Source organism: Cydia splendana, chromosome 12 (genome assembly GCF_910591565.1).
Source record: "Cydia splendana chromosome 12, ilCydSple1.2, whole genome shotgun sequence".
NCBI classification, from domain to species: domain Eukaryota; kingdom Metazoa; phylum Arthropoda; class Insecta; order Lepidoptera; family Tortricidae; genus Cydia; species Cydia splendana.
The window spans coordinates 14168337-14174795 of NC_085971.1; the positions used below are offsets into that span (position 1 = coordinate 14168337).

General features: G+C 37.1%; 2 long non-coding RNA genes across 2 annotated transcripts in view; both read right to left on the reverse strand.

Moving 5' to 3' along the window:
- Positions 1 to 275: 275 nt before the first annotated feature.
- Positions 276 to 1180, reverse strand: LOC134795735 (uncharacterized). Its single transcript, XR_010144835.1, has 2 exons — positions 857 to 1180; positions 276 to 407 (listed from the first exon to the last, which is right to left on the reverse strand). It is a non-coding gene; the product is annotated as an uncharacterized LOC134795735 (long non-coding RNA).
- Positions 1181 to 1819: 639 nt separating this feature from the next.
- LOC134795744 (uncharacterized) overlaps positions 1820 to 6459 on the reverse strand; it is a 333124-nt gene continuing 328484 nt past the window's right edge. The window contains exon 2 of the long non-coding RNA XR_010144844.1: positions 1820 to 4599. This is a non-coding gene — a long non-coding RNA (uncharacterized LOC134795744). The remainder of the gene's footprint in view (positions 4600 to 6459) is intronic.

The following is a 6459-nucleotide window of genomic DNA, read 5'->3' on the forward strand; positions in this document are numbered from 1 at the left end:
ATTGTGATTGACGTTGCTTGTCACGCATTTAAACATAACAAACAGTAGCTGAACAAATGTTGGTCAGTATGAGGAGTACAGCCTAGTTTAATTTTTTGCTCATATTACAGGCCACACCCGGTACCTAGCAATGCTAACAGTTTAGCATAGTTTCATATTAGCAGAGTAAGCATCTAAATACCTCACCATATGCAGGGTAAACAAGAAACATTTGGCAGTAAATCTTTCCTACTAGTCAGAGCTGGTGTAGTCAAAGTCAAATAAAACTGCCTTGCTAGAATGACACCATATTTTATTCACAAAATTTTCATAACACCAATTTGTTACCAAAATAAGGATTATTTTATAATTAGTCATACACACGTATCACGTAACAACTTAGGAAGCTGGTCATAATAGACAATGCCCTATACCAGGCGCAATATGGCCCTCAGGTAAAAATACCAAAGAAAATTTGAAGTAGAGTTACTGTCATGGTAAATTATGTAGCTACAGTTCATTTACTGCCATCTTTCGACAGAAGATGTTAACACTGTTTAAACGCCATTTGACGTTGATCCTTCATCTTTCACTGATATGTGTTAACTTGTTAAATATTAATATTAACGCCATCTACTCGAGCATAAGCTGAAGGTTATGGCGCCATCGCTCGAAAACATTGCACCATACCTTTGGCCTAGAGTCGAGTAGATGGCGTTAATATTAATATTTAATATGTTAACACATCGGTGAAAGAACTAGGATCAAAGTCAAATTACGTTCTAACAGTTTTATGTTCTGTCTAAAGATGGCAGTAAATTTACAGTGGCTACGTAATTTACTTGGCAATCCGTCTCTATAGCTCTATTCTCTTTACCTATACGTTACCGATTTGAAATCGGACATTTATCTATTATCACCAACAGGAGTATTTTCACACAATAACTAATAATGGCTAACAAAATGTAAAACGTATCCAGCTCATTGGGAAAAAACACTCCTTGTATTAAATACAGCCTTGGATCTTATTACTAAAAATTAAACGTAACTTAAATGATAAACCTCTCATATAAAAATAAGGATAATTATTATTAGACACTACATACATCGTTAGAACCTAAGTAGATAGACCGCCAATGTGTTCGTTTATAGTATAGTTCTGGTTTATCATTGTAAGCTTTAGACTATTGCACTTTTCTTGCTATTTATGGTATCGTCTTCGGTCGTCCCATTCGTTTTTCGTCAAGTTCTTAAATTAGTCCTATTCTGCTTTCGTCACTCATTCTACATTGAAAGCCACCGACGATTGTGACGAATGTCGTGTGAACGAAGAACTTGACGAAAAACGAATGGGACGACCCAAGACGATACCCTATTTATTTTAGATTGAGGTTAAAAGTCAAAAGCTCATCGCAGAGGGCGCCTCCGAGCATTAAATCCAACCACACAACTAAGGGTGCTATTCCAACTGTCCAATATCTTGATCTGATGTCATTGCGTCTCACTCTCTCATTACGCAAAATGTAAGACAAAATACACATTGGACAGGTGGAATACCACCCTAACATAAAACATCCAACAAAACCGTCAACATTTGTGAGCCGTCCCACAATCAACGGCGTAAGTTTCCAACGGTTGGTGTACAGTCGCCATCAGATATATTAGAGCGGCCAAGGTGTTCACAAATATCTGAAGCCTCTATTACCTATCAAGACATTAAAACGCATGTTCAGATATTTTTGGGTATATTGGCCGCTCCCATATATCTGACGGCGACTGTTCCTTCCGTTTGCTTAGGCCTCGGTCTCCGGTTGACTCCGCAAGCTGCCTTCATGTTCTATTTTCTTACTGTATCCTATTCGGTGTGATTCCTCATACGCAGGATGATACGACGTCAACGGGAGACCAAGATCTTAACCGCTCGAGAAACCGGACCTCCGTGGAATCCGGACTTAGTTTAGGAGCCCTCAGTAATGAGCAATTGACATTGTGAGTTCTTAAACCACGTTAAAGACACTTATTTCGTTATACTAAGAACGGCGTAGCTACTAGTATATCTAGCACTTAGGGGTCATCCATTAATTACATCACACGTTTAGGGGGAGGGAGGGAGTCAAGAAAATGTGACATGTTGTGACAAGGGGGAGGGGGGAGTCATAAACTTTGTGACGTCACTTTAACTTCATCAGTAACCGAAAATTTATTTAAATTATTTTATCCGCTAATATACATTTAATTAACAAGTTTTTGAAACGATAATCATTTTTATTCGTTTAATTTTATTTCTTAATCAGTTTTGGGTTATAAAATCACTAATATTTCTTTTGTCAAAAATATTTTGATAAAATATTAAATAAATATTTGCCGATTTCGTTGAAGAAATGTGACGTCACACCAGGGGGGAGGGGTTTTCCAAATGTGACCAAGTGTGACAAGGAGGGGGGGAGGGGTAAAATACCTAAAAAATTCGTGTGACGTAATTAATGGATGACCCCTTAGCAGCAATTACCAATTTATTCGAAAATACCATTTTGTAGCAGGTTTTGATTTCATAGTGTTTTTATTTGTGTTATGGTGGAATCTGAGGAATTGTGTACCTAATGTGTTCTCTAATAAGATACCAAAGAGTTATTAGGACGCGGTACATTATTTTTTCATACGAAATCACCATAATTTGTAAGATTTCATAGATACCACGCGAGCACCCAAATCAAAACGGTATAGTGGAAAAGTTCAACGTAAAATGATAATCAAAAACGTGTCGAAAGAGTTTTCTACTGTAGACTAGACATTGTCAAGATAAATAAAATTGTTCTCTGCGACTGATAGAAACGAAGCATTGGTATTTATTTCAAACTAATAATTATTTTTTCTTTGTGCTATATAATAGTAGAACCATATTGTATACAATCTGTATACATAATTTAACCTCATTTTGATATTTTTGACGTTATGATAAATATTTTAAAACGAGCTCTAAAAAGCGTAAAACACATTGAATACTGTTAAAACAATTTTCTCTGACCTATAACTATCTGCTTAGAAAGTGTCAGTAGGGAAGCTGCACACTACTTAAATTATTTAATATTAAGTTCGATAACTTCACAACTAGTTTGTTCAGATTAAAACTATGATCCAGGAACATTTACTAAGGATTAAACTCTCAACTATTACGGGATGAAACTTGACTAGGAACGATTTAACTCTGATTTCAACAACAAAATGTCCTTAAACATTAATTTATGAATTTACCCATTTATGGTAATGGTTTTATGTATGAAACCATTCACAATAACATTAACAAATTCTGATTTCCAATGCCCTACTTGACTTTGCGGTGAGAATGATAAGATATACCGCGTACTTCAATTATTCCACCAACGCCAAGTCAGGAAGGGCCTTTACTGTGGCAGTGATAATAGGTTGGCATATAAATATGTATGTATTTCATTAAGTTATTTGATTATTTCCATATTTTGACTATAATAAACTATGGGGCAATATTAGTCACAAATACACAAGACAAAACAGCATTCATATGCGAGTCTTTATGACGTTGGACTTAAGGTATAAATTCGCCTGTCCTGCGAGAACTGTTTTTTACTGTAATAAAATGCAGGTAAGACATTGCATTGCTTAAATTGTGTGACAGTCCCGTTCATCCCGTAAACCAACATTAAAAAGAATTTGCAGTGACACTCAAAATTAGATAAAGTAAATCGACGTTTGCGGGTGTCTGTTGAACACAGACAAGACATCCTCCAGACTGAGCATAGTAGCTCTACCACACGCACCACGCATACGGTAGTTTTACTCCATTTTCGAGTCGAAAGTGTCTTTGTGTGACGTCCGTGTCTTTGAACGGACCAATCACGGCACGGGACCTCGCTCACCTCGTCCCCCCGTATTTTTGGCAGCATCGGTTTCATGAAATAATTGCTCTAAACTCCGTCTAGAGCAGCGGTCGGCAACCTTTTTTTGGGTAGTTTTAGTGGCGTAGTTAACGATGAGTAAGTTGACGCGGGCCGCACTTTGTTAATATTTATGACTTTATCAGTATAATAGATAAGCTATATTAGATAATATAGCTTATCTATATTTAGATAATTATATAAGCCTATAATTAGATAAGCATCAGTCATGATTGTTATATAGATTTAAGAGCATGTAAGATGTATTATCTGTTGGTAATCCTAAATAAAGAAAAAAAAAAATCAGACATTGTCGTTTCTCAATATTACATAGCCAGAGAGGCTCGCAGGCCGCAAGTGACAGTTTCACGAGCCGTATGCGGCCCGCGGGCCGCAGGTTGCCGACCGCCGGTCTAGAGGATTCCTAGTCTATGCTGTTGAACTACCTACTTTTCAACTATCTTTTTACGATAAAATTCAAAGTATATGATTTTATCAAACAGCTGTTTACTCTATCCAATTCTGAATCCCACTCTTACCTGGGGTAATTAATGAAGTAGCGAAAACAACTAAACTCACGAGTTAGACGTAAATACTAAATATCATTTACATTGAGAACTTTAATTATCAGGAGCGAACCGGCTTAGAAAATAAGGCCTAGAATGTTAATTATTGCTCATAGTGAAGTCTTCCAAACCTGTACAGTCACCTGCAATAATATGTTCTCTTCTAAGGCCGCAAAAATATGTTACTCGCTCTTATGGCTCTACAAATCATCATCATATCAGCCAGAGGACGTCCACTGCTGGACATAGGCCTCCCCCAAAAAGTGCCACAATGACCGGTCTTACGTCACCCGCATCCAGCGGAATCTCGCGACCTTTACCAGGTCCTCAGTCCACCTTGTGGGGGGTCTACCCACGCTGCGCCTTCCCCTCTAAATATAAGATGGTGATATTTTTGCGGCCTTAGTTGCAAGTATAACATTATTGCAGGTGAATGTACTACCCTAGTTGCCATTTCTAATAGACTCCTTAGTTAAGTGTTTTAAAAGCGACAGTTATATTTTGGCTTCACTTATAACACATTGGCTAGATTTCCAGGCCTTAATATTCTAGGCTAACTGGTATTTATAACAGTCGAAGTCCTAGGTGCTACGTCACAGCCAAACAGCAGAAGGATTTTTCAAGTTATAAATGCCAGAGCAAGCTAAATAGAAAATTAAATCTACGGGTTTCTTTTACTGACAAAGAGTTCTTGGACATTGCAGCCGATGTCAATATGAGAAAATTGGTAGGTATTGAAATAATATGGTACTCTGTACCTTCATATTTTTATTTTCATATCAGGGGCCCGTTTCTCAAAAGCTTGTAACTTTTAATACAAGCGGATGTCACATTTTGACAGCTTTTGTTAGAAAGGGACTTCCACTCGGCCTCGAAAATTTGAATCCGTATTGTCACCCTAACGGAGGGTGTTTCTTTTAAGATATGTTCAAGGTTTTTAAGAGTAGTGACAAATTATGTTGTCAACTGTCAATATTTGGCAGCAAATCAAGATGTACAAACCTGCGTTAACGGTCAAGTTTCACATCTATAAATAAAGTCTATATTGTATTAATGTTAATTTGTTTAATCTTCGTCTATATTTACATCGGACACAATGCACAATCACTTTAGACATATATCTCAATAAATATGCAACACAGACACTTAACTAAAAGGCAGCAATTGTTATAATAAAAACTTACGAGCTAAAACGTGTGCTTTTTACATAAATAAACTGACATTCGGGACTCTTCGCTCAGTCTTACGCATATAAACTCATGCAAACCTTACATACTGAGCTATTAGCAGCCTATAGGGTTTGCCTACAAGTCAGGTGCAAAAATATCTATACTGTTATTATTATTAAAACTATATTTGAAGTATATCGATCGAATTGTCAGTGGAATACAGTCAACATTGTAACAAAACGTCGCCTCATAAGCTATCACGGCAGTGTAGATAAATTTGAATCTGGTAGCAACATAGATATTTTTGCAGCACTGTTAAAACATGTCTATGAAGACAGCTGCTATAACGACTGGCACGCAGACATAAACCAATAGCACCAGGCTCCACTGCATCCAAATAAATAAACAAGTCAGGGCATGAACATGATAGTATCGTGGAAGATAATGTGGGAAGAGAAACTGCCGACAAATACCTATTTCGTATGGCAGAATGGTGATAAATTCGTATGTTGTAATCCTAGAGAACTTGCAACTACTGAGAGTGACGACACATATAAAAGTTACTTAATCCCATGCAAATTGTAAAGGAATTTGAGCTATGTCAGAAAGGAATAAACGTCAAATTAGTGTAGCATTTTTTTAAGACTAAAGGCAATTTTAATATGCGTCGACACACTTGTGTAAGCCGTTACGTGGACTGTGGACTGCGCGGACGAACTCAGTTCCACCCGCGTTGGTGTAAAGTAGGTGCCATTAAACTTCGTTACCTATTACGAGTTACAATTATTGCCAGTATCACTAAGTATTATGACCTACCCATGATCCAAATTAAAC